General features: G+C 37.3%; 1 long non-coding RNA gene across 1 annotated transcript in view; it reads right to left on the bottom strand.

Moving 5' to 3' along the window:
• LOC125226270 overlaps positions 1-27240 on the bottom strand; it is a 74132-nt gene that overhangs the window by 4477 nt on the left and 42415 nt on the right. The window contains exon 2 of the long non-coding RNA XR_007177062.1: positions 16414-16443. This is a non-coding gene — a long non-coding RNA (uncharacterized LOC125226270). The remainder of the gene's footprint in view (positions 1-16413; positions 16444-27240) is intronic.

Here is a 27240-nt window from a genome sequence, read left to right as displayed (position 1 = left end):
CGGTCAATATAAGTCTAATGAAAATAACCGTGAATCATTCAAAACTCTTAAATATAAGCATACCTACGTGGCGTCGTGGTGTTCACATGTACCTACGATTATAAGTCCATCCATGGGCTATTAATACGCTATTGAAATTCCGTAGGTTCGAGGTGTATGGAGGATTGAGGAGGACTGGACTTTTCCCAGTAGCAACAAAAAAGGCTAGGTATTAGAAAACATATCCAAAGAAATCTATCGTCTTTAACAAAGAAAACAAAGTAATCAAAAATCCCTTTTTCCATGTATTTCAGAAAGAGATAACCATAGAGCATCGTGCCCCTAAGTCTAGGCGCCCTTCAGAATATTAATCATTTCCTTCACGACATGATCCGATGTTCGTCGTGAAGTTACATAAGTCCCGTGGGCGCCTTTGTATGTAAATCGCTAATTACACATTACCCACACGAGTCTCAGTTCTCGCCGACTTTCATACGTCACCAGGGACCACCTTGTGTGGAAATCCTTTAAGATCTGCTGATGTGTTGGTCCATCATAATATGTAATATATGAAAAGTGAAACATTAAACATGCCAACCGTAATAGGAGGGTAGGTATAAACATGTTAAACACATTTATATAATAAAATTTTGAAAAACCCCCGACCGCGACCTAGTGGACCGATTTTCATGAAACATGGCTAAGAACACTCCCGACTAACACAGCTTTCAAATAAAAAAAACTAAATCGAAATCGGTTCATCCGTTCGGGAGCTACGATGCTACAGACAGACACACACACAGACAGACAAACAGACAGACAGACAGACAGACAGACAGACAGACAGACACGTCAAACTTATATCACCCCGTCGTTTTTGCGTCGGGGGTTAAAAACTAGCTTTTGCCCGCGGCTTCACTCGCGTTAGAAAAAGACAAAAAGTACCCTATGTCACTCTCCATCCCTTCAACTATCCCCACTTAAAAAATCACGTCAATTCGTCGCTCCGTTTTGCCGTGAAAGACGGACAAACAAACAGACACACACACTTTCCCATTTATAATATTAATATGGATAGTGTGGCAGAAACATAAAATAGAAATCACAAGTGGATCGAACTTGGAGTCGTGCTAGACTGATGCTTATAGGTTGGCGCGCGAAAGCTTTCGTTACACTAGCGGGAAAACTTGTCTGATTTTGATAATAATGAATACAATTCAGTCAGGAACCTGTTTGTACCTATCTACCTACATAATACGTGGTCTAAGTATCAGGACTTTTTGATTTTGAGGAGTCAAATTAAGCTTCGCCTAGTTCATTTAAACTGCTAGAGTGCCTAGTGTAATTTATATATAACCAACGCACATCCATCATCTCGCAACAATGTATTTATAAGACAAAGTTTACATTACATCAGAGAGACAAACACCTATCAGTTAAGTAGTTCAAAGACTAGTTAAAAATAAAGACCGCAGATTCACCACGGCTCGGGGGCCTGGGGTTTTCACAGGTAATCCCAAGATGTTGTGTAGGCTGCACTAGTTTTATGAAAGCGACTGCCGTCTGACCATCCAACCCGAAGGGTAACTAGGCCTTATTGGGACTAGTCCGGTTTCCTCACGATGTTTTTGAAATACAATTTTAGACGGTAAACGTATATTACATACATACATATAATCACCCCTGTATCCCATAAAGGGGTAGGCAGAGCACATGAACTACTAAGTTTCAGTGCCACTCTTGGCAAAAAGGGGTTGAAAGAAATCCAAATTGTGACATTGCAGTGACAGGTTGCCAGCCTCTCGCCTACGCCACAATTTAACCCATATCCCACAGTCGACTTCTACGACACCCACGGGAAGAAAGGGGGTGGTGAAATTCTTAACCCGTCACCACACGTATAATTAATATGTAATTAACGCATATGTACCTATTAATTTTGAACCTGTCTGCGATAACCTTAACCTGATGTGTTGACAGGCTCCTAATAAACTAAATAATGTACCGATATACAGACGTGCGAAAAGATTTTCCTTCGTATTGTTACGGAAACGTACGAACGTGTCATGCTATTTCAGTCAATGTCAGTACAAGATGTACTGACATTGACTGAACTAGCATGACAAATACGAACGTTTCCGAAGGAAACCCTTTACGCACTACATCTGTACTCATATATTATATGTATTGTAGTCAACAATAACTATGAGCAGAGATCAAAAAAATTCGTTAAAGTTTACCCGTCTCTGGTGAATATCAATATGCGCAGGCGCGCCTCGTTTTATGCAAGGCGCGTCCTCCAAATTCCTCCTCTGAACCTACACGCGTGCTTGACGAATTAGTACCTACTTGGAAACCTTGTCTCAAAGTTTAGCTTGTCAAATCTGTTTGTTATTGACGCTGTCCAACTAACATATTTTTTTGTTGTTGGAATGTTTCCAAAATGTTTCATCTTTGAAATGGGAAAGTATTTTAGTTTCCTGAATTGTATTACGATATGAGTATATTTTCACAATGTGGCAACACAATAAGTACAATAAACTGTCAAATTACTTAGTTTTTTTATGATGATCGGCTGATGTTGCCACTCATGCTTCGTACCCACAAGCTTCTGTCCGGAACTTTCAATGTGCATCCTCCCTTGCTGATTGTCAGAAACACATGTAATCTTATAGAATGTCACAAACGTATGCTAGCGGCAGCCGGCAAAGGAGACTTAATGAGAGCAGCACCATTGTGCACCTACCGAATATATAGCTTTCCTTGAAAGGAATATTAAATAACGTGTATAACCTAACCACAAAATTAAAATTTTACTAAACCCCCGACATAGTGGACCGATTTTCATGAAACATGGCTAAGAACACTCCCGACTAACTCAGCTTTCAAACAAAAAACATCTAAATCGGTTCATCCATTCGGGAGCTACGATGCCACAGACAGACACACACTCAGACAGACAGACACGTTAAACTTATAACACCCCGTCGTTTTTGCGTCGGGGGTTAAAAATGAATGCTAAACGGCAGCCTTATGACCTAACTGCATAAGATTTTTCGCAAGAATGCGACACAATGTGGGCAGGGACAGGGCCAGTCGCACCTAGTGCATATGCTTAGCTTTCCTTGAAAATGCCTCGTCCAGTGCAGGCTGCATCTCGCCGGCTATTTTTACCCGGGACGGCCTGCGGCCGGCGCCCCCTGGCCAATGACCCCGACCATTGTAAGGACTAGGGATAATGCACTTGGAATTGCAGCCCTTTAATGCATTTGTGATAGGTTCGTGGAAATTTGAGCGAATCCGTGTGGTCAACTTTGCTGGAGTTATTTATTGCTTGGAATTTCTTTACAGACGCGAAGGTTAAACTCTAACTATTAGGTACCTATTTGTGTCTAAAATACTTAATATTTGATTGAGTAGTATCTAAAAGCAGACCAGATACTTAGTAATGGTTATTTAATTCGTATACCTACTGAAAATTAAGGCAAAAGTGCTCGACATGCTACTGCCCAATAGATGGTCTTTCTGTCGAGCTCTTTTAGCGAATGTTTTATGAAGAGTATTTATAAAGATACGTAAGGTACAGTTAAATACGGGTATAATTATTGTTATGCAATGAACCTTGGCCATAATTGGCATTGTTCAATAATTGAATAGATAATACCTGCCTACTTACGACGATCACGATATTCACGATAATATTGACATACTAAAGTCTTTAAAGCACAATAAAAAATAGCTGCAGTCTGTAATATTTACGTGCCTATTATCTGCACGTAATTAAAACAGAGATAAGTATGCAAAAAAACTATTTATTATTGCCGTATTAAAATAAAAATAAAATGTCTGTTTCAAATTAGGTGGGCATGGTGTGTACTCAAGCTCAATGTCACATAAAAATCTACGAGCATACCAATCTGGGAATTCTGATGAATATCAACTGGATTTAAAAAAAAAACGGAACCCCAACTACTACTCACTGCAGCACTGACATATATTTATATTATACTTACATAATATATTTATATTATTGCTGTCGTAGCATACGTAGATTACCCAGCATTTCGACTAAGAACAAGTTTCAAAATGAACAAAGAAATGACATGCCACTTGTAATATGCGGATAAGTAGGTACTTAATTCTCGTGACATATGTCGTAATTAGTTAGGTGCAACTTATTAAGTACAAATTATTACACCTGACTACAAAAATGCAGAACAACAAAACATACTGCGTCAGCTTACGAGTACAGTAATGTGGTATGAGGAAGAACAAAAACGCCCTTTTGTCTGCTTGGCTTTATTGACAGTTGGTTACCCACGCAAGTGACTAAGACTTGCTGCCATTTAAGAAGCAGGACCAGGTTTTCATTACGATATTAATAAAATTAATGACTCACGGATAGGTTAACAGCCAATAGAGAGTAATATTTTTGACCTGTCAATGAATATATGAGAAAACAGACGTTTCACTAGAAGTTTTCTCCCAACGCTAAACACCTGTTTAGTATTTTAGTGTTTACATGTTCCGAACCCCGGACTGGCTAAATTTTTTAGCCATCACGAACTCACATCTTACCTACTCATCGGACTAAAACCCGATTTTACCAACACCGACAAATGTGGACTAGGTAGGCTATAGTTAGTACCGACCTAAACGAAACTTGAAGTTAGATGTAAAAAAATATATATAGCAGGGTTATTTCTGTGTGCGAGTTTTGTCAGCTCCGAATATGTAGTCTGGCTGGCTCCGAGCAGAGTAACAGTACTATGATATTTCCCATAAAATCGATCTAACCATTCTAACCCCAACCTTTCCAATCATCCATGTACAATGCATTCCTTTTTCATACCCAGGCCACGCAAACTGCACCAACAGAACATGCAATGTTGCCAACACGCCTAGGCAAATATTGTGAGAACCGTTACGCTATCAGCATTTATACGCTAAAATGTTTCCGATTTTTTGCCCCAAGTTACGATAACAATTACGACATAACAGTATTGTACAATTGCAGCTAATCCATTCTTTAATTAAAGCGATTAAAGTACGCAGCGATAGGAACGTGTATACAATTTAATATATATGTAAATGTAAGACAAGTGTAGGCCGCGATGACGATATGTTTTGAGTTATTTAAAAGGTCAGCGAAGCAGGGAATGTAGTATAAATTAAAAAAAAACAAAGACGCTTTGTTCCTATGCATATCTTTACACATAGGTATGGACAATTGGATATAACGTTTAAGTTAAAGGACAATGGTATAATGGCAAATTAGATGCTGAGGTACGTAACGTACTGTAAAGGAACGTACCGTAGGTATACGTTGCTCTTTCTGGCTTTGAGTCCCAGAGAAACTGGTTGGTTTTACGAGTAAATGTACCTACAGTAAGCATCAAAGTTAAGTGACCCCCCTGCCAACTTTCTATGGAAGGGTGTCAAAGGTACGCCTACAATTTATAAAGGAATATAATGAGGAGGCACACTCAAAGGTTATGACAGATGGCGCCACCTTATTAGTCCATTGCACGGATAAATAATTTCATACGTGAGAGCGAGAAGATGATATTTGTTTCTCTCGCTCACATATCAATGACAGTGCACTAGGCACTAGCACAGGCGCCGCCTGGCGGGACAAAATATAAAATGTCGGTGTGCCTCCTCATTGTAAATTCCTTCGGTGAATGAAAGTGGCGGAAACGAACACATTTTTTCGTTGCAAAATTAATAAAGCGTTTAGTCGAAGAAGGCCGTTGCTAATTGTTGCCGTTATTCGAGATCAATTATTTCTAATTTAGAGGCACATTATGATTGAAATTGCAATTTGACGAGATGACTCCATTTTACCGATTTGTCCATAATATTGAGGTAAATATTGCCAACGTTTTTCTCTGTAGGTATTGGATCGTTTTCATCTAAAATTCCTATAAAAGTTCGTTAATATTGCAAAAAAAGCACAAGAAACTTTTTGGCATTGAAGGCTGACGCGTTGAATTGGTCAAATAAAAAAAAAGATCCCGACCAATTGAGTCCCCCTCCTTTTTTGAAGTCGGTTAAAAAATTAGTCTCTCGCCCTCATATTCAAATTTGTGGATATAACATCAATCTAAATATATAAAAGAAGAAGCTGACTGACTGACTGACTGACATATCAACGCACAGCCGAAACCGCTGGTCCTAGAGATTTCAAATTTGGCACGTAGGTTCCTTATATAGTGTAGAAGAGCACTAAGAAAGGATTTTCCAAAATTCACCTCCTAAGGGGGTCAAATGGGGGTTCAAAGTTTGTATGGGGAAACAAGATTAGTTTGACTATTTTATTCGAAACTTCACAGGAAGATTCCTTAAGACATATGACTGAATACGTGTTTTTGGTTTTTTGAAAATTTAACCCCTAAAAGGGTGAAAAGGGGGTGATAAAGTCAAAAAATCAATATGGGTATCGTTTTTATGGTTTATCGGGTCGCTGATCATGATAAATACAACGTTTTTAAAATCTAACGAGACGGAAGTTAAATACCTTCTCCCCTGTTGTGGTGTCTATCTAAATATATACAAGAGGAGCTGACTGACTGACTGACTGACATATCAACGCACAGCCGAAACCGCTGGTCCTAGAGATTCCAAATTTGGCACGTAGGTTCCTTATATAGTGTAGAGGAGCACTAAGAAAGGATTTTCCAAAATTCACCTCCTAAGGGGTCAAATGGGGGTTCAAAGTTTGTATGGGGAAACAAGATTAGTTTGACTATTTTATTCGAAACTTCACAGGAAGATTCCTTAAGACATATGACTGAATACGTGTTTCAGGTTTTTTGAAAATTTAACCCCTAAAAGGGTGAAAAGGGGGTGATAAAGTCAAAAAATCAATATGGGTATCGTTTTTATGGTTTATCGGGTCGCTGATCACGATAAATACAACGTTTTTAAAATCTAACGAGACGGAAGTTAAATACCTTCTCCCCTGTTGTGGTGTCTATCTAAATATATAAAAGAAGAAGCTGACTGACTGACTGACTGACATATCAACGCACAGCCGAAACCGCTGGTCCTAGAGATTTCAAATTTGGCACGTAGGTTCCTTATATAGTGTAGAGGAGCACTAAGAAAGGATTTTCCAAAATTCACCTCCTAAGGGGGTCAAATGGGGGTTCAAAATTTGTATGGGGAAACAAGATTAGTTTGACTATTTTATTCAAAACTTCACAGGAAGATTCCTTAAGACATATGACTGAATACGTGTTTCAGGTTTTTTTGAAAATTTAACCCCGAAAAGGGTGAATAGGGGGTGATAAAGTCAAAAAATCAATATGGGTAATATGGTTTATCGGGTCGCTGATCACGATAAATACAACGTTTTTAAAATCTAACGAGGCGGAAGTGAAATACCTTCTCCCCTGTTGTGGTGCAATGGGGTTTAAATATCAAAAAAATATATAAAAGAAGATATTGACTGACTGACTGACATATCAACGCACAGCCGAAACCGCTGGTCCTAGAGATGTCAAATTTGGCACGTAGGTTCCTTATATAGTGTAGAGGAGCATTAAGAAAGGATTTTTCAAAATTCGCCTCCTAAGGGGGTCAAATGGGGGTTCAAAGTTTGTATGGGGAAACAATGTTAGTTTCACTGTTTTATTCGAAACTTCACAGGAGGAATCCTAAAAACATATGACTAAAGACGTGTTTCAGGTTTTTTGAAAATTTAACCCCTAAAAGGGTGAAAAGGGGGTGATAAAGTCAAAAAACTATTATGGGTATCGTTTTTACGGTTTATTGGGTCGCTGATCACGATAAATACAACGTTTTTAAAATCTAACGAGGCGGAAGTGAAATACCTTCTCCCCTGTTGTAGTGCAATGGGGTTTAAATATCAAAAACTATATAAATGAAGAAACTGACTAACTGACATAATATATCAACACACAGCCGAAACCGCTGGTCCTAGAAATTTCAAATTTGGCACATAGGTTCCTTATATGGCGTAGAGGTGCTCCTCTACGCCAAGGATTTTTCAAAATTCACCTCTTAAAAGGGTGAAATGGGGGTTCAAAGTTTGTATGGGGAAACAAGATTAGTTTGACTATTTTATTCGAAACTTCACAGGAGGATTCCTAATGACATATGACTAAATACATGTTTCAGGTTTTTTGAAAATTTGACCCCTAAAGGGGTCCAAAAGGGGTAAAGTCAAAAACACAATATGGGTATCGTTTTTATGGTTTATCGGGTCGCTGATCACGATAAATACAACGATTCTAAAATCTAATGAGGTGGAAATGAAACTTTCTCCCCTGTTGTTGTGCAATGGGGTTAAAATATCCAAAATGGCCATAAGTATAGGTTTAGTTTTTATCTTTACTTCTGGTTCAAGAGATTTAAAATTGACACGGAAGTTCCTTAGAGGAGCACTAAGAAAGGATTTTTCAAAGTTCATCTCCTAGCGTGATAATTTGACAGGGGCAAGGACAGGGACAGGGACAGGAACGGGATAGGGTTAGGGATAGGGACAGGGACAGGGATAGGGATAGGGATAGGGATAGGGATAGGGATAGGGATAGGATAGGGATAGGGATAGGGGGATAGGGATAGGGATAGGGGGATAGGGATAGGGGGATAGGGATAGGGATAGGGATAGGGATAGGGATAGGGATAGGGGGATAGGGATAGGGATAGGGATAGGGATAGGGATAGGGATAGGGATAGGGATAGGGGGATAGGGATAGGGATAGGGATAGGGATAGGGATAGGGATAGGGATAGGGATAGGGATAGGGATAGGGATAGGGATAGGGATAGGGATAGGGATAGGGATAGGGATAGGGATAGGGATAGGGATAGGGATAGGGATAGGGATAGGGATAGGGATAGGGATAGGGATAGGGATAGGGATAGGGATAGGGATAGGGATAGGGATAGGGATAGGGATAGGGATAGGGATAGGGATAGGGATAGGGATAGGGATAGGGATAGGGATAGGGATAGGGATAGGGATAGGGATAGGGATAGGGATAGGGATAGGGATAGGGATAGGGATAGGGATAGGGATAGGGATAGGGATAGGGATAGGGATAGGGATAGGGATAGGGATAGGGATAGGGATAGGGATAGGGATAGGGATAGGGATAGGGATAGGGATAGGGATAGGGATAGGGATAGGGATAGGGATAGGATAGGGATAGATAGGGATAGGGATAGGGATAGGGATAGGATAGGGATAGGGATAGGGATAGGGGGATAGGATAGGGATAGGGATAGGGATAGATAAGGATAGGGATAGGGATAGATAAGGATAGGGATAGATAAGGATAGGGATAGGTATAGATAAGGATAGGGATAGAAATAGGGATAGGAATAGGGGATGGGGACGGGGGATAGACGAGGACAGGGACGGGACATTGGGGTCGGAATAATCGGTCGACAATCGATATCTAGGCAGTGTAATATGCAGGTGGCTCAGTAAATAGGAAGGGATTAGTAAGTAGGCATCGGCGAGTATCCTGCATCCGTAATAACTTTTACATTCAATGTGCTGTAAGAAGATCGTTGTTTGCTTGCCTTTTATATGTTTACGTTTGCAATAATTATAAGCAAAATGGAAAAAATTGTAAGCGATAATGCAAGGAAGTACTTTTTACCTTACCGACCATAGCGTCGAGATACTGGCTATGTGGGTTGTATGAAGTTTCCCCAGTATAAATATGTATATAGGTAAAATACATACATATTCGTACCTACTACCTACGCTGTGGTCGCTGTGTAACAATTCTACAATCCTTGCAAGAATTTCTTTTAAAACAATAGTAATATGTGTAAGGTACAGTCGGCCAAAAAAGTGGTTTTCCACTTTTCGATCAATAGAGTCGAAAAGTGGTAAATCACTTTCTTGGCTGACCGTACAGCAAATAGATCAGTTACAATGGCCCCCCAGTCGAGAATTGCCCCGCTTTACCTTAATCGAAATAATCGCGGACAGATGTACCTACAAAGAAACCTACGGATCCAAATGAAAATCTTATTTTTTGTAAACGTTTCAATAAGAATACTTTTATTACGCGGGCGAAGCCGCGGGTAAAAGCTAGTTTCTTATATAATTATGTTAATATGTTCATGTAAATAAAGGTATGAAATAACATCAATCTAATATTATTTCCTAACTCGTTGGAGGTAACTAGGTAACTAGGTACAATTCATGCATGTAAGTCTATCAATACTCGTAAGTACTTACTCAGATCTCAGATATTACGGATTCTACTATAATGTCTACTATATATGACCGTGTTCGTCAATTATTTTACATGCTTCCGACTACGTTCATCATTGTTATCCTGTCACACACTACAATAGACCAACAAGATGTCATTGTAAAATAATTACATAGGCGACAACATAACTAAGTAACGACGTCTGTCTTTAATGCGAGGTTGATGGAACCCTTTCAAGGACATACAAATAATAGTACTAGCTACCAGTGGCGGCTGGTGAAAATTTCTGCTAGGCAACACTGAGCAAAAAGAAACCTACCTTAACTTTAGGTACTTTACTAGTAATCAATTTTAGGCATGCTGGTGGGAATCGGCTTTTATGGTCCAGCCGCTGCTGGTAGCTACCTACATGTAGGTATGCGTCAGTGAAATGCAGCAGTGGTACCTAAGACGACCATACTATTAAGATTCCATATCCTTGCAGCTAAGGTGGAGACACTGAAGAATACATACATTCGTCAGCTGATATTAATACTTTAGAATCAAAAGATAAACAAAAATCAGGCATCTCATATAAGTCATATAATAACCGGGCAAACAGAGAATTTCACCGTGGAAAGTAACCAAACTTGTTCCCCGCAAGCAAGATTAATAGGCAATTTTACAAAAATGCATTTACGCTCCCTAATGGTCATTTGCTTGCAGACGTTTCACCTGACATTTGCCCATAAGAGAGTGACACGTGCATTTCTTGGAAATATTACGCTCGTCAATCAACCATTCTGCATGCTGCATGCATCTCGTCTTGCACAGTCATTCAGGCCATCGGTAGAAAAGACAGACGAAGCAAAAGCTTTCGCTTTTAGTATCTAAATATGCATACCTTTATGAAGCAGTGTATGTTAGGCAAAACACTTTGTTGCAGAAAACAAGTTTCTTGAAACGGACAGCGACCTTTGAACAAGGTGATATAGCGCACCCTGTAAGAAATATTATCGAAAAATGTTTTCACATAAAAGTTTTTTAATTAAGTACAGAAATAGATATATTCGATATTATAGACACGGATATTACAGTCAGCCAACGCGACCGATCCTTGATAATGGTTCTAGCTGCGGATTGAAACTGTTTGAACAATTTTAGCCTTATAAAGTTCAGTGACTGGTTTTGAATTTTGATACATTTATTATGCCTTCATTTTCTAGAGACAGATTCTGAACAACGTAAAATTTTAAAAACAAAACAGTAAGATAATGATAGTAACTAAAGGTAGGTACAGTCAGCATCGATAGTAGCCGATAGAACAAGGCACCAAAAGTATCTGACATCCTAAATGACTTTTCAAACTATATGAATACAAACCTGTGCAGTTCGTGGTCAGAAATGAAACACATCTCTTTTTGTTTAGTGTTTACTTCTCAAGTCCGCTACTTTTAATGCTGACTGTACCTACCTTCTTAGCTATTCTCGAGCATAGTTATAATAACCGATACTTAATTTCATATTTCATCGCAAGCTATACTTATACAGCTGCACTTAGTTTGTCGTTAGTCAGTGAATGAATACCTAACGGGTTGCGCAAAATATTGTTCACGATATCGGAATGCAGCCCAAAGCCACAACCGGACGTGTGGGGCCGTGTCTTTAAATTACAATTTACTGGAAAATTATGGGCCGCGAAACAGTAATTTCCTGGTAAGTACACATACTTGGATTTGTATTAGAATGTAATAATCTAAGGTCTCTTGCAACAAGGAGCTTTTTAGACAGTTCAGTGGATGTTTACATTTGATTTTCAATTTCTTGCTTTTACAAATTGTTTAATTGCATAGGTATATCTAGTATCTACCTACAAATTGTGAAGTAAAAGTCCAAGGACCACTATAGCGAATGAATCTCAAGAATTGATGCAGGCACTACTTTGTAAAAACCATTTCCATTTTTATCACCCGGTTACACATGCTAGGAAGGATTTGTCTGAAGCTCCTTTAATATGTTACCGAAAAACTTGCACCAAGTGGTTTTATCATACATATTTTTGCACATACTGGATTGGATTGGATCCCACGGCTACCGATTTGGAAACTGCACGAGAAGTCTCAGTCACCTCAATAAACTAGTGGTTATTTCTTCAACTACTCCAACAGGGTATTAAAAGCAGTCTGATCGGAAATGCCTGCACTGTTTCGCCACAGATGACCATTACTTGTATCTGACGCGATCGGTAGCGTGAGTCACCACGAGCTTTATCCTAGTATAGGTGATATTATGAAATTGTAGGTATCTTAGAAATAGAAATATCTTCTGAGTAACTCGAACTTATTTGCCTCTGATGCTGCTACCAGCCAGAATTCTTATCACTTTTATGTTTAAAACTTATTTACGTTTCAAAAAAAGAATTAGTGAATAAATAGGTACTATAAACAGTAGTATAAATTCATATTCGATATTTTCGGTTCCCAGTGAATTTCCTAATAAAAGATCATTCAAATGTCATATATATATTTTTTAAATCCGCCCGTAAAAGCACACCCGGCATCTATAGTATGAATTTTCTGAGATGAACTTTTCGCTTTAGCCGTAATCTGTTAAACAAAGGCCTTTGTTTCTATTATTCCCGGCGGCTAGCTCCCGTTTCCACAGCACGTGCTAAAGTCTCAGTGTAGTTAAAAAGCAACTATCATGATAGCAATAAGGTTCAAATTTATTAAACAGTTTGCAGTATGCAGGTAACTTTTTTTGAAGATGACAAAACGTGTTATCTCCGAAAGGTCTTTTAATGGATTTGAACCTTATTATTACTATCATGATAGTTGCTTTTTAACTACACTGAGACTATAGCACGTGCCGATTAAACGGGAGCTAGCCGCCGTGAATAATAGAAACAAAGGCCTTTGTTTAACAGATTACGGCTAAAGCGAAAAGTTCATCTCAGAAAATTCACACTATACGACACTACGTGAATTATAAAACAACAACTCACATATAATGCACATGCATAAATTAGCCATTTTCATGATGATTAAAACTCAAAAACACTCAAGTAGCTTTTATTAAGTATTACCTACAAAAATATTAGCGTTCACTTCACACTTCCACGTAAAAATTTTAACGTCCTTGCAAGTGGCCCAGCCTTCCTTTTTCGGTGCAACACAGCCGCAGTGGGCCAACGGGTTTTTATCACCAAACGCGGAGTTTCGGACGCGAACATGCGGCGATTTTTATTCATAAAAGTGGTCCCACTTTCGCTTTATTGATAAGCGGCGCCTAAAAAGGAGAAAACATTTTAAAGTTTCGAATAAAGCTGACTTTTTCGGAATTTTATCTTTGGTCTAGATTTTGGAGTGTTTTAAAGACTGTTTTTGTCTACATAAGAAAGCTTGCTTTTTAGTCGCACCCCTTTACTTTAATCAGTAAATTATCCAACACGCTGCGTAGCAAAATTACCTTATCAACACGTTTGTCATGTAATCGTTAAGTGTGAATTGAATAATACATTTCTCAAAAGAAAGCCATCATTACCTTTTATATAATTTGCGCATTTACCGACTAATCGTTTTCCTTCCTCACTGTAACAAGTAACAGTAGTGTACCGATTGCAAACGCGTGCGCATCTAGCGATGCGTCCACGCGAACGCTAATGAACAATGGAATTCAATTCAATAATGATAATGATAGTATCGTTAATTCATTATTGTTGGTTGGTTTGCTCTTAAACGGATCTTTAGCACGCTGACGCGTTTAATGATGGGTTACACTGGCAGTCGTGTCTTCATTTGCAACATCTCGATGCGTATGTTTAAAACATTACTATTTAAACAGAGTTAACTCTGGACAAACTGCAATAACTCTATAATAGCTACATATTTACTATGTTCTACGTAGGTATAATATCAGCTTTAAATACCTTTAGTGCGTAGAGTATAGACAAGGCAAGATATAAAGAATTCAGGAGCAGTACCAACTCTGGGACACTCACAAATATCACCTTATACGAATTAACCCTATTCAAATGTATCTTGGCCCGATTCGATACTATTTCTCAAAATACTAGCTCTCCATACGATATGATCTTTAACAGAGATGTATCCGATCCATATCGTATCTAGAGCTATGTGCCGTATTCGTGAAGTTCGAATCGAGTCGCTTTTATTCATAAATTACATTTTCACTTACATAAACTAAAAAGAGAGTTACAAATCAATAAATAGATGCGAGAGAGTTACGAGTAAGCATGCTTTCAGAATCACTCTCCAAAGTCTCCAACAGATTTGCATACTTGTTCCGATTTAAATGCTCAATTTATGCCGCAGATAACACGGGTTCGTGTCTCGACATCAGATAGCATAGCAATCGTGTTTTCAAATATTGCAGTCAATTGAGATGGCGAGAATAACATGGCTAGTCGTGGGCGGGAAACGGTAATGAGGATGTTTTATTGATAATGTTTCTGGGTATCTTTGTTGGGAATCTTATCAAATCACGATACACGAAGACACGCACCATCAGAGACTTTACGTATTTGTATATGGGTCCTAACTACGACATGCAGAACTAAAATAAATAAAGCCTTGACACGTACTTCTTTCCATGGTCTCTATGTATACATTTTATACTATCATATTTTTAACGGTATTGCAACTTCAAGCAAACTTGAAAACTAGTCAAATTCACCTTCTGCCGCTTTCTCAAGTCAAATTGAACCCGCACCATGGTCATTGGTTTGGTCACACATCACGCACGCCTTAAAATAAAATCAATGTATATAACAATATTTTTTCCTGATCAAAAAGCAATCAATTTTAAATGCCTTTTTAGGGTTCCGTAGTCAACTAGGAACCCTTATAGTTTCGCCATGTCTGTCTGTCCGTCCGTCCGTCCGTCCGTCCGTCCGTCCGTCCGTCCGTCCGTCCGTCCGTCCGCGGATAATCTCAGTAACCGTTAGCACTAGAAAGCTGAAATTTGGTACCAATATGTATATCAATCACGTCAACAAAGTGCAAAAATAAAAAATGGAAAAAAATGTTTTATTAGGGTACCCCCCCTACATGTAAAGTGGGGGTTGATATTTTTTTTCATTCCAACCCCAACGTGTGATATATTGTTGGATAGGTATTTAAAAATGAATAAGGGTTTACTAAAATCGTTTTTTGATAATATTAATATTTTCGGAAATAATCGCTCCTAAAAGAAAAAAAAGTGCGTCCCCCCCCCTCTAACTTTTGAACCATATGTTTAAAAAATATGAAAAAAATCACAAAAGTAGAACTTTACAAGGACTTCTTAGGAAAATTGTTTTGAACTTGATAGGTTCAGTAGTTTTTGAGAAAAATACGGAAAACTACGGAACCCTACACTGAGCGTGGCCCGACACGCTCTTGGCCGGTTTTTTTACTAAATGTTATATGAAACCCGCATAGCAAGGTAGGTATTAGTTAGGTACATGCACCATACAAACTAGGTCATATTCGATGTGCTTATAGAACAGAATCTTCCTGTTAAATATTCCATTGTAAGTAATTTCTACGGCAATATTTTACTGCAATGAAGTGGAATGCCGCATTAAAGCTTGTGCCACATTTCGAAAATGCTGCAAATAAACTGCCAACGTAAAGTATAGAGCTTTCTCATTCAATTATGTGATCAGTATAATGGTCTTATGAGCCATAAAGAAATTTGATACATAGATAATAATATTGTAAGGTAGCTTTAAAGTGGCACCAATCCCGAAAGTCAATTGCGATGGTATGGACACGTCAAGCGCCCGGCGCGCCGGGGCAACATGACCCAGTTAAAATCGCAGTAAGCAACATTTAGGACACCCTAAAGTAACCTGCGGTATAAGCACGGTCGCGTCATATGGTGCATCCTTTTCACACATACAGAAAGTACTAAACCCGCAGGTGGAGAAACCAGGCCCCGTAGCCGAATGGCATTTGCGTATTTTCGCGACAGAGCCAGACTGCAGCGTTTGGCGTCGCAGAAATGCCATTCGGCTACGGGGCTTGCACAGATTGTCAGAGAAAATTCTAGCTGACCTGTATGACAGAGCCAAATGGCGGAATACCATTCGGAGGACCCCAAATGAGATGGGAAAAGGCACGAAGAATAAAGTTTTGCCCATTTCACTCAAATGTAAGTACAAGTTGTACATGTTGCTATCACTGCACTTAATCGTATGAGACAAGTGCAACCATAATGCCACGGTCACGAAATGTAAATCAAATTACCTGAGCCGGTCGCTGCAGATCGTGATGTTCCTGTAACAACAATTAAAATGTTAGCAAAGGAATAAACAATAATTATTTGTAAAGAGAAATGGCAACAAGCTAAATATATAGGTAGAAATTATGTCTTGTAGCGTTAACCCTACATTTTGGCATGGTTAATGAGAATCTGTATAGCAGCATACTAGTGTGATAAACTTTATCGGTGCGTCGCACTTACAAATAGTGTAAAAAGAACGGCCTGCCGTTATACCTATCGTTTATCACGCGACCATGCTTGCCTGCCTGGAGTTCATGTTTGGCAACACATCCCAGAATGTGCCGTATTACACACTAGCTTTTATATGAAGATATAGAAATTATGTACAATGTGTTAAATTTCAAAATTTGCTATATTTTTGCGCCTTTTTTAGAGTTCTGACTAATTAATAAAACCAAATCTTTTGAAATCAAAAGTCACATTTATGGCAGAATCTGTTGCATCTTTGACCAATAGAGATTGTGTACTCGTAGTTGCTAAAGTTCCGGTGCTCTGTGACAAGCCATACTCCCAAGCTGTTCTTACCATTTTTTGTTTTTGTGAAAGCTACCTAACACTTAACATTCGTAACGCTCTTGAACCCGCTCGATTATCTACGTACGAGCCAATTCTACGCATGCTGCCACAAATTACCCTCCACCATCAAGCCAGATTGGTACCTAATCGGAAAACCATAAGGTTACAAACGGCAAACGTGGTGCACATGAGAAGAAAGCTGTTACGTTGGGAGTGTATTGTCGCAATGATGAAAGCATTACGAGACATTTGAAGGGTTAACAGGCGAAAATTGAGACGTGCGTGACAGTTTTAGGCAATTTCGAAGTAGTTGAAGAAGCAACTCCCATTTCTACCTTACTTCTATTCTAACTAGAGATTATGAGTTCCCGGAAAAACCTGTCGTGTAAGTGTAAGTACCTAGGTTATTTATTGACGTAATTATGGTTTCTTGTTTATGGTAAACTTGAAATGAAATATTTATTTTTCATCAAGTAGGCATATTACAATGCGCATATGAACGTCAAATAAAGCTACGCCGGCTCTAACCCTACGCCTCAGCCTCGAGAAGATTTCAGTCGCCCTCAGTTGGAGGAGGGTATCCACTATTATCCACTTTAGTCAACAGTTATTTGTTTTACAAGGGGGCAAAGTTGTTGTTCAACCGCACGTGTCAAAATTGATACCCGAGCAAGCGAAAGATTCCATTATTGAACTGAAGTTCCAACAGTCAGCTTTGGGTATCAAGTTAAAAATCGTATTGAATTACTTTTCACTCGTGGTTAAAATGCGACTTTGCTATCTGTTTTCGTATAGCAAAGAGAGCCTTTACCGTTGGGGTGGTGAAAAAGTAGTTTTTGGGAGTATCAAAATAACTGTCTGATAGTGGTAAACGTTAAAGTTATTTTTTTATCCATTGAGCATCGAAATAATATACAAGTAATAATTTACAAGAACTGCATAACGTCTTGTTCACATAACTCACATAACTGTAATAAAATAAATATTGAATTACCTTTATCAGACTCGAGTAGGGACAAAAGATATCCAAGCTAGCCCGAAAAGACAGATTTTATGATTTATTCCTAGGTACCTACATGTACCTACACCTTAATTTTTTGTAAAAAAAATAAATCATTCTTTTATATACATCATTTTCCATACTTTTGCTTCTCAAATCTTTTGATTTTGTGGTAAGTGGTAATAGACTTAGATAGAGTTTAGTAAAATATGCACACGTCTTTGTGAAAAGTGTATAAAGTAACTACGACGTTATGCTTGTGAATGAATGTAATACCAAATACTACGATTTGCTTCTGAACTTAAGACTTTATGCCTAAAATATTCAGTGCTATGAGAAAAGAAGTAACATTTTGAGTGCTGAGTCGTTTTTTGGTGTCAGTATGAACTAAATTAATATCAGAGTATTTTTTCCTTGTTACTTATCCAGTCTTAAACCTTCAGATTACTATCACTTTAGAATCAGATTGAGCAATCGACGGTCACGTTCATCAAATAAAACTTATCGTGAACGTGGCAAAATTATACCCAGATGATTAGCGCAAAGCAGGACAAATCTTAGCCAGTAGAGACCCAGTACAGACAAATACAGTCTTTGTAACATTGTGATAAGAACTTGGTCATATCTTTGATAATCGGGCATATCTCTGTAGCGGTAGTTGTGAAATATAACGGACAATCGGGACCGAGATGACCGTGTTAGCTGCTTGTGTTTTGTTTTGTGTTCAACGTCTTGGCTCAGATACTGTTTGATAGGACGGAAGGTTTTGTTTATGTACCTCTCTATACCTAGCCAACCTACAGTACCTACCTACCACCTACCTATACAAATGATGTCCGTATTGCCCGTATAACACAAAGGTATATTCATATGTACATATAAGGTTCTACATACATATACCTAATATGCTGTTTCATGAATACTTAAATAATTTCAAGAAGAATGACCTAAAGACGAACGTTTTTTTTTTTGCTCTAGTAAAGAGAGAGAAGGTTTCTGTAACCTCCTAGACCTCCAAAAGATCTAAGTACAAGTACGTACCTACCTACAGTACCTACCTACTTCACTTCTTTCAAATAGAGTAGAATTAATAGGGGTGCCACCGTCTATGTAAAACGTTTTGCATATGGCAACTATTGAGATGTAAATGAAACAGTAAGTGTTGCTATGATAAATAAAAAAATAGTTCAATTTCCACTTTTTTTTTGTCTTCTCAATACAATTATATCGGTTAAAGCATAGATATCCAATTATCCATGACATTTATTTCTAGCTGAGCTTAGAATGGGAGCACCGTAAATGGTCACTTTATTAGAACTGTCGTGCATTCGTAATAAAAACATACAATTTCTTAATATGGCACGTGCGTTCCGAGAATTTAAAGTACCTATACATTCCGATTATGATATGTCGTGGATTGTGAAATTAGCAGCCATTGTAAAGCTATTCTAAGCATGAATGGTATTGATACAACTGAGTACACTGTTCCTGTGTTTGCCACCAGTGCTCCCGTGTTTGCCAATAGGTTGCATGAAATCCTTTGGGTCAAATTGTTGGGCCAGTTATGGTACCGTCCAAGCTTTATCACAGAATATATATTATGTATAATAGTATTAATAGTACAAGTATTTCCATATTTTTATATGTAATTTAAAGAAGCTTCGTTTTATACTTAGATATTTTCGACGCTAATTTTATTAGACTTTTGGTTCATAAATATATTAAAGTGTAAGCATTATTTCATATCATATACCTTTGTAAGTATTTTTAGAGGTAAACCAGTGAATCATGTGTTTGGTGCTCTGGCTAAATGTTTGATCTTAAATATACATATAAATATACACGACATGTCGTGGAGATGAGGTACCTAGAATTAAATTTATTTATGTAGGTATTAGCCTATTAGGACTTTAACTATATTTAAGATCAAACATTTAGCCAGAGCACCAAGTACTTACATACATTAGAGCACTAAAATATCGTACTCGGCGGGGGTCGAACTTAGAATTTTGAGTAAAAGTTTCGTCGCTCAAAAATGTTATATACGAGAGATGGGAAATATGTATGAATCTAGTGATAGGTAAAAAAGTAAATCGAACTGTCTAAATTAAAATATTGGCCCCTAATACCAAAGCTGGCACCGATTACAGTAATGAAAAGAAGTTCGCCATGGCACGATCCAATTATAAAACAATTGCAAACATGACAAATCGCCTAACGAGTTTCCACCAATGCAGTCAATCATTGACTAACTGATCCCACGATACCTACTACATTATTGTTTCTTGCTACACAGCCTAGATAACTGATGGACAAGTAATTTAGTTACGAAACGACTCCTTGTCAATGATATGTGATTTATAGTGCCGGATTCTGAACGAAATTACGGCAATGTCGTTATGAAATGTTACATGCTTATAAGTGTATCGAAATCTTATTACGAGTAGTAATTTACGTATCTTAGGTATTATGCTAGGTTTATTATGTTCACAGTTGATAACAACGATTTATAAAGCACGTACATATTTAATTTATCCGTATAAGTACCTACATCACTTTTTCAAATACTATCTTGCCCTATCAAAACCATCCCAACAACATCCTGGCTATGATTGCGGACAGACTTGACTGTCCGTAATAGTGCACTGTATTGAACTTCACAAAGCCCAGTAACAGTGTACCATTTAGTTAAGTTATTTATTGTATTACTAAATTTACTAACATAGTTGTTAAGTATTATTGTATATAACTAACATCTTATGAGCCATGAGCTTGAAATAAATTAAATTATTTTTTTAATTTAAAAGTGACTATTGTGGTATTTTGAATTTAAGCAGGGGTTGCTTAAATTCAAAATTAATCTTTTGTGCCCGTGTATTCTTTAAATAAATAGAATAAAAAATTACGCAGTAGAATCCTTTTGAACACATTTACATATTTGGCCTTCATTAATCATACGCAGACAATGTAAACTCGTTTTAGCTTCACACATATTAAATTTCCCCCGCTTTACAGCACAGCATACAATTTGCCGTAAATCTGTTTAATTTAATGTGACATTCGCCGTTAAAATGTACCCCATTTCGCTTACATTAAGGACGAAATTTACTCATATCTCTATACGAAGTACATGTTAAAGCGTCCTTATGCTTAAGCGAAAATGGAGTACTTACCTTTTGCTCGAGAACGGCACTAATAGTGTATTGAAAGATTGCAAAGTATGCATGTACGTAACCTAGTATTACCGACACGCATACACTCACATGATCATTATCGGGAACCAATCTGTAACGAAATTATCGGTAACTTTTGAATTTGCCTAATTAATGTATGGTATTAAGTAGTTAGAATAATTACAAATATTAGTAAAAACGAATGTTTTCGTTTGGAAGGCCATTCACTTTGGATGACTGAGCAAAAATAGTAGTAAGTAATGCATGTGGCACCTGCCAGACTATTACCTACTAAAATCCATAGGTAACATTTTCATATTACGCTGGTACCAAACATACGATCACCGTAGCCTATGGACACTTGCAACTCCAGAGGTGTAGTTGCGCGGTATCGACCCTTGAACCTCTACGACTTCGATTTATCACAGCACTGTTTTACACACGTTTTTAACCATAATTCATGTGTGTACTAAACAAACACAGTTATATATGTATGTATTTACATATGCGTAAATAACAAACCGTTTCTTTTGATATCGCCGACGATACCGCAGCAATTCGAACAAAAACACGTGTGCAAATCAATCCCATTCATTATAATAATGCATAAGTAATTAAATTGGCTGTTTCTGCTGTGTATGTGGGTCAAGAGCAGTATACCTACTTGTTTTGAGCAACATTGCGATTTATCTTGTAATTTTGTGGACGCTGCTTGATTTCGGTTTTGCTAGACTGTGAAAGATTTACATTTATTTATCGCAAGACTTTATATAAGTAGGTAAATTATGGTTGATAGGTATGCCACACTGCTCATTATTTTAGGATTACGATTAGGGCATTATATCAGCAGACTAATAGAATATAGATAAGTACCTGACAGAATTTATTTTCAACAATGCGAAGACCTTATTTAACTGGTGAAAACTGACTTTTCGTAAAAGTCGCAATTTGTGGAGTTGTTACAATCATTTGTCAAAATTTGACATTGCTATCCACAATTAGGCGACAAGTACAGTCTGACAACAAAGAGTAGAAATCAAAAAGTTGCAACATAGCGCGTAGTATAGTAGTGTCATCCCTTTCAAATCAATGTGTGAGAAAACGGGACGACTCTACGATGTTGCCACTTTCTAATTTCTACTCTTTTTGGTCAGACTGTAAACGATAATACATAGTTTGTATCGCGATCTTTCGATCCTGATAAGGAGAAAAAAAATGTCCCAAGATTTCCATACATTTTTCAAACCTTCCGTTACCGCCATACAAAATGTATGAAAAAATGGTAACAGAATGGGAAAAAACCTTGGGACACTTTTTTCTCCTATTATAATTGAAAGAGCTCGCGATTCTGAGTGGAAACCACATAAAAAATTCCAAATAAAAGAACCGGCCAAGAGCGTGTCGGGCCACGCTCAGTGTAGGGTTCCGTAGTTTTCCGTATTTTTTTCAAAAACTACTGAACCTACCAAGTTCAAAACAATTTTCCTAGAAAGTATTTATAAAGTTCTACTTTTGTGATTTTTTTCATATTTTTTAAACATATGTTTCAAAAGTTAGAGGGGGGGGGACGCACTTTTTTTTCCTTTAGGAGCGATTATTTCCGAAAATATTAATATTATCAAAAAACAATCTTAGTAAACCCTTATTCATTTTTTAATACCTATCTAACAATATATCACACGTTGGGGTTGGAATGAAAAAAAATATCAGCCCCCACTTTACATGTAGGGGGGGTACCCTAATAAAACATTTTTATCCATTTTTTATTTTTACACTTTGTTGGCGTGATTGATATACATATTGGTACCAAATTTCAGCTTTCTAGTGCTAACGGTTACTGAGATTATCCGCGGACGGACGGACGGACGGACGGACGGACGGACAGACAGACATGGCGAAACTATAAGGGTTCCTAGTTGACTACGGAACCCTAAAAAGTGGGGTGGACAACTTTGCAAAAAAAATGGCCCAGGTATATATCGACTGTTGATTTTTAAAATATGCAAAATTTTACAGCCATGGTTGTCGAAAAGCCCCGGTTACTACAATTTAATCGCAATTCTAAAAACAATTATTTTTTTGCGTGCTGCAACTCTTCAATTACAAGAAAAAAACATTGTTTACCGATTGTTTCATAACATCTCGTTGCATGAATGAGCCGCGGTAATGATCTAACTAAGCACACGAAACGCCTACTTCTTTCTAGCAAACAGTAGGATTTAGCGATGTGCCGTTTCCGATTTTTTCCCGAGAACAGAGAAATCTATCGGATACGTTTTCCGAAATTTCCGAAACGTTTTCTGGAAACTAAAACCTTTTTGTCGTAAACTCGACGAATACTTATGTTTAATCGCTTAAGTAAAAGAAATAAGACAGGTACCACAGAAACTTGAACGCAAAATACATTGTTATTTTTATGGTTGCTAACATTAAATTAAAGACCGGCAGTAAAATCTCACAATATTCTCCAAATACGTTATTTGAAGTAAAAGATGTACCTAAACTAAACGAAACAAACTATGTTTTCCACTTAAAAAATTGAGATACTTAATTATTTATAGTGCACAAAAGTTTGCTACTCAGCGAAGTCAGCGAGAACGTTCTCGAGGATGTTGGAATTTTTCTAGAAATTTCTTCGGAAAGGAATTTTCAGAAACGAGAACATTCTAATCGGCACATCACTAACATAGTAGGGTTTCGTAGGATATCTGCATAAAAGCGATAGTTATCGCCCAGCCGGTGAAGCGTTGGAACGAACATAAACACATTGGTTTGCATAATGTTTACAACCAGCATACCTACATATACTTAAACAGGTCCTATCTTATCGTTCGTAGCTATTTCTTGCATAAAAATAGCCCTATTATTATTCACACTACTTATTTCTTTCACTATATTTTATATAATTGTGCTGTTTATTATACATAATTTACATTTACAATTGAATACTTGAGAAATAGGAAAATACTTAGTAATAAATATCAAAACTAGCGAGGCATTCAAATCTTCTCGGGTTAAGGTGTAGGCGATATAGAGGCAGTGTATCTTCATTTGACATGTAGAAGATTATAACTTTGTTTATCTTTATAGATATACATTTATTTATTTATTTTCTCTAGGGTCAGAGGTGTAAGGTTTAGGCGACGTAGGTCTATTTGACATTCATAAGATAAGGATGAGTTACGTGAGGATGAGTAAGCCTGATTAATAGACACGCATGATTGCATTTATATGAAACCAAAAAGCTAAGGCGAGAGGGGATTAGTAGGTTCCCCTTTCGTTTGTCTAATACCAGCAAGTTTCTTCACTTATTCATTAGGTACCTCTGTACCCGTTCAGCACAGTTTGTATCCATTCTAATCAGGTTGTTTGCTTAGGCTAAGACAAACGTTACTGACCTACCTGGTACAGCTATTTGATTAGCTGTTCGCGGCAGGAGCGACAGAAAGAGGCCAGCGTGTTTTACTGCGTCTGATAACGCACACGTATTTTACTTGCGTTGGATTATATTTATGTGGCACTTTTAATCGTTAAACATGGTTACGGCTTTATCCTGATAATAAATAAATTTACGATACATATATACGAAAACAAAACAAAACCGTATACTTTTAGAGTTAACTACATACATGTGCTTTAAGATCAACCTACCAGAGTGTGTATGATTGTGAAAAATTTACGTACAAAGCAAAAAAAAAAACCTGTAATGATGAATGTACAGATGATCGAATACAATACACTAAATGTAATTAATTATGTAAAAGCTATTCATCAATTGAATGGCCAGATTTTAGCACTATTTTATTATTTAAATGGTTTACGACCATGGGTTAAAAATATTAAAAATATTAAATAACAGATTCAGCCAATATTATATGATTAGGTAGATTGAAAATTAAATACATTTTGCTTGACAAGGTTCGTTTATATTGTTCGAGTAAATTTTATTGATTTACTATACTAAGTAACAAATGTATATTTAATAAGATGATTGGAATACACTAATTGTAATTAATTATTGAAAGTCTATTCATCAATTGAATAAGGTACAGCGGGGCAAATCTCCACTGGGAGACAATTGTCACTAATGCATTTTTTCCATTATTACACTATGATGTTGAGTTCTACATGTATCCACTGAACACGCCTACCATATATAACTGCTGGACACTCTATTCATTTATTTAATAATGCCAACACTGTAAAACAGTCGAGATTTGCCCCGCTGTACCTTAGCCAGATTTTAGCACTATTTTATTATTGACGAATTCGCAAATTCTATTGATGGCGACTTTATACTAAGTACCAAATGTATATTTAATTGGATGACTCAAACTCTTTTTGGCTCAAATCATTCTCCGGTGACTCGATGACACGATTACCGTGACCGCGTGTGACCCGCCTTGGCCGCCTTCATACAATTGATAGTATCTTTCTCACGAGTGTTGGCAAATTAGTTTGATTTACGTATACATTACTGTTAAGAGGCTAAATTCTTCTCGAAAATGGATTAAGTAAGTACATCTACATATAAGTAATTTTAAGCATTTTTACTAGGGTTTTATTATTTAAATAATAATAATTTTCAGTTAGAATTAAAAGAAACAAGTGCAAATTACTGCAAAATACACTCTCAAATTATGAAAATCAGCAGAAACAAATTTAATTTTTAAAGACATTTGATTCTTTCAGATGCAATATACATTCGTCATTGCACCCATCACCCAATCGTACTACTTTCACAAGCATCTTTAATCTGTCGCGTAGCATTACACTCTGTAGGTTCACCTAAGTAAACGGCAAACAAAAAGTTGCAAACACCTTTAAAATGGGTCGTTGTAAAGGTCTGTTTACAATCTTCGCTTTGTTTACCGCAAACTTTTTTAAACAAGCTTATCGCTCGTTTCGGTGTCAACATTCTTATCGCGCCGGCTATATGCACGTATAATACATATCCTGTGTTTTTCTATTTGGCAAGACCCATTTATCACAAAACAGCGGGAAACATTGTCTTGTGCTTTTATCAGTGGTTGATCCCGACGGAGGATGTTTTGCCGGGAACTACACTACACTAGGTAGGTACTCCAGAAATACACATTTCCTATAGTATTAACATAATTGGCTTTTCAGACTGTCAATCTCAACTGAGAGCTAAAGGTAAGCGATACCGAGTGCGGAGTTGTTTTTACTAACTTCATCATCATCATCATATCAGTATTTTATCGTCCACTGCTGAATATAGGCCTAACTAACTTGCGTAAGTTCTTAGTCCAGTCACGTACTGATAAGTTTATACAGTGCTACGACGAAACAACATAAAGCTATAAATATTTACGCTCCTCTCTCCTCTTCTTTGCTCTTTTTAGATAACAAGGGTCGCTTCTATCCTTTATTCTTCGGCGCCAAAACGGTGTCTTGAAACGTTTCTTTTTCTAACTCTCATAAGTACTCGTTTCTATCTTTTTTTTCTGGCCCTTATTGGCACATAATAGTACATTACGACGTTTTTCAGTACATGAACCTTTGAAGTTTCGACATGGGCATTGGACACATAAATCACAAAGCAAAGTAACACCATCTGTACTCGTACTTAAAAATAAAATATGTATACTTAAGTACTTATGAATTTGACTTCAGTACCTATGAATTTGACTTCAGTACCTATGAATTTGACTTCATTCGCAGGTAGAAGAATAGTCTTAACAACTAGCGCCTACGCCAAATTTTTGTTTGCACAACGAAGGGCGTATTTATAATGCAAATAGTAAAAACCAATGTGGGAATCTTTACATTAGCTGTGATATTGGAAGAACATCCGGTTGGCATTGAGCGAAAGGTTGGAGCAAGAAGTGACACAGTTACTGTGGGAGAGTTGCATCAAGCCGTGATAACAATGAAGCGACGCGAATGAGGATTTAATTCACTTCAATATAAATACTACTTTTAGATATTTTTATAAATACATACCATATTGAAATGCTACATTTAGATATTTCCTAAACTGGTTATACTCAGGTGGTTGGTAAATATTTGCGCTGACGTTTTCTATTAGATGGTATTAGATATTGGCGATTAAACTGTTTGCCAAGCCAACAAAGTAT

The sequence above is a fragment of the Leguminivora glycinivorella genome, chromosome 5 (genome assembly GCF_023078275.1).
Source record: "Leguminivora glycinivorella isolate SPB_JAAS2020 chromosome 5, LegGlyc_1.1, whole genome shotgun sequence".
NCBI classification, from domain to species: Eukaryota; Metazoa; Arthropoda; class Insecta; order Lepidoptera; family Tortricidae; genus Leguminivora; species Leguminivora glycinivorella.
Note: the sequence above shows the minus strand (reverse complement) of the source record. Positions and strands in the feature narration are given on the sequence as shown.